We start from the raw sequence: 2,647 nt of genomic DNA on the forward strand, positions 1-2,647 counted from the left end.
AAACGAGTGGTTGAATCAACCCCGCTCCTCCTCTAGTCTCCATTCTTGATCAATCTAGTAGTCACCTCTACCAGTTTTCCTCACAACCCCAAATCTTTTCAGAGCACATCGTGAGGGTACTCTGGAGATTTCCATCCCTTCAGTACAACACTTGGTAGCTGGAGATGCAATTCCCTTCTTATGTCAAGATGTTCAGCGTTCTATTGAGCTCTCAGTGCTGCATGTATCCAGCAGCTCTATTCCTCTTGCTATGATGAAGTCCAATAGACCAAAGAAGGGCTGACAAAAGCAAATGCCGAGCTAGTTTTTGCTCATGAATGCTTTTCTGATCTTTGTACCCAAATGGAGCAACAGACTAAGATCATTGATGCTCAGAAAATGGAAATTTCTAGTTTGCATACTCAATTGATTGACACCACAAACCAAGTGGTTAATGTAACTGAGGAACGAGATAAATTGTTGAAGGAATCTCACGAGCTTCAAGCTTTGCTAGACACCCAGATAGAGGAGCTTAAGATAGCAAATACCACCTTAGACCAAAGCAGAAACCAAATTCAGCACCTTAACGAGCAATTGGTCTAGTCACACTCTTCTTCACAGGGCCCTATTGTGCAACCCGTTCATTCTTTGACTTGTGCGGACTTGGCAGTTCTCTAGAGACAGGCCACATTATGTCCGTTGTTTCAAGCTAAAGTGAAAAGATTGCAGTCCAAGATGGATCTATTATGGTCTACATTTGAGCAATTTCAAGAGTATGTTCCTCCCGACCATTCCTTTTTTGTCCACTATCAGCTGCAGAAGTTGGCCTTATATATTAAGCTCTCAATGATGGATCTACCTCAAAGGATGGTTGGAGTGGAGCTTGGTCTTCTGATTTGGTGATAGAAGTTGTCTGTATGGTCTTTGAAGATTCTGTGACTTTGGATACCATGCTGCTGTCTTATATGTATCTACGAGGTGATCTGTTAATTCTAGATGATGTAGATCTGGCTTGGTATAAAGGGGATGTGGTCTTACAAGCTACCTTATATGTCAACCATTTGGAGTTGAGGATAGATGAAATGTTCCAGTGCTTTTCTTCTAAAGTGGCTACTTGCCCTGACACTTTATAGCATTCAATGATTGATTCTATAGTCCTAAACCAATGACCGAATAAAGCCTCTACTCATATGCAAAACACTACCCAACTGAGGGTGGATATTTTAGCTTATCTTTCCAAGAACCATCCATTTGATTCATCCTTCTTTGATGCTTACCATCGACGATCTATTTTAGGTCCCTCTGCTCCTAGCTTACTTTATTATCAACAAATGGCCCATCACTATGATGCTTATTTTTCCCTTTATCAATCCAACTCAACAGCCATCTTACCTCTCCTTTTCCAACCTCAGGGTGCTCCTCAAATTCCAATCTTTGCCTATTGTTATTTCATTGAAGATCGAGTTTTCTTCCCTTCTCTGCCTTGTCCTTTCCCATCTATCCATACACCTTCCACTTTTCCTGCTTATCAACTAATGCCTTTCTTAATTGATTCACCTAAATTTTTAGCTAATCCTTCTTTAGCTTATTCCTCATTTTATGATTTTTCCTACCCATCTCTTCATCCTCTTTTACTCATTCCTCTTCCATCTCTTACTACTATTTCTCAAACCCCTCAGTTGGTTAGTGGGTATGAAGGATTTGATCAGCAGATTCCCAAAAGAAGAGAATGGAGCTCAACTGACTCTCTTACGGGACCATAGATTAATTGGCCATTAATTCCATGGGATTGGACACCTTCTAGTTAAGCGTACCAAAATTATCTCCATTTTTCCCAACAATATTCACAATCTCTAGACCCTTCGATGAGATTGACAGCCCATTTTGCTTGGTACCTAGCATATATGCATAGGCATTCCCATAATGATCAAAAGGCCATTCCCAAGCTTTGTATGAATGTCAATGTGAACATTGATTCCCAACAACTGGATGTCTTATATTTTTATGCCCTTTGTCTCCCTAGCAGATACCTTGTTTTACTCGAAAGGATGTGCTACCTTCAATTCTTTCAGAATCCTCCAAAATCTTTTGTAGATGAATCCTTATCCGTGGATCATTTTCGTAATCATCAAGCTTTCAAGAGGGATCTTCTTCAATGATATCCTTGGATGTATCTTCTATGCTTCTTAATGACATATCTCTTTTTTGGAGATGCCATTCAGATGGTTGTTTTGTGTTTGTGCTATATTAACTTTTATGTGATGAGTTTGTGCTGGTTAAATAATGGATTTGTTCGAGAGCTCTCTTTTTTATTATTGATACTGATGGTGATGGTGGATGGAAAGCCTATGATGCAATACTGAAGAGCCTCTTATATCCTTTACAAGTTTGTCATGACTTTCTATTTTTTATAAGATGTGTTACTGAATAACAATGTTTTCCTTTAGTTATATTCTTTCTTAGACATAGGTGATATGTTGGGGTCATGGTTGGGTGATTATTTAAGATACTAAAAATATCGAATTGAGCTCTTTACTGAACTTATATTCTTCTTTTCCTTAGGTCGCGAGAGGACGCTTCCTTTCTAAGTGTGGGGATATGTTGAATGCTGAAATGACTAGATTTTTTGGTTGCTTTTTGTTGTTTTTGATGTTTGAATGGTTGATAA

The sequence above is a fragment of the Lygodium microphyllum genome, chromosome 26, assembly GCF_053477565.2.
Source record: "Lygodium microphyllum isolate KBCC chromosome 26, Lygodium_microphyllum_v1.1.10, whole genome shotgun sequence".
In the NCBI taxonomy this organism is placed as follows: Eukaryota; Viridiplantae; Streptophyta; class Polypodiopsida; order Schizaeales; family Lygodiaceae; genus Lygodium; species Lygodium microphyllum.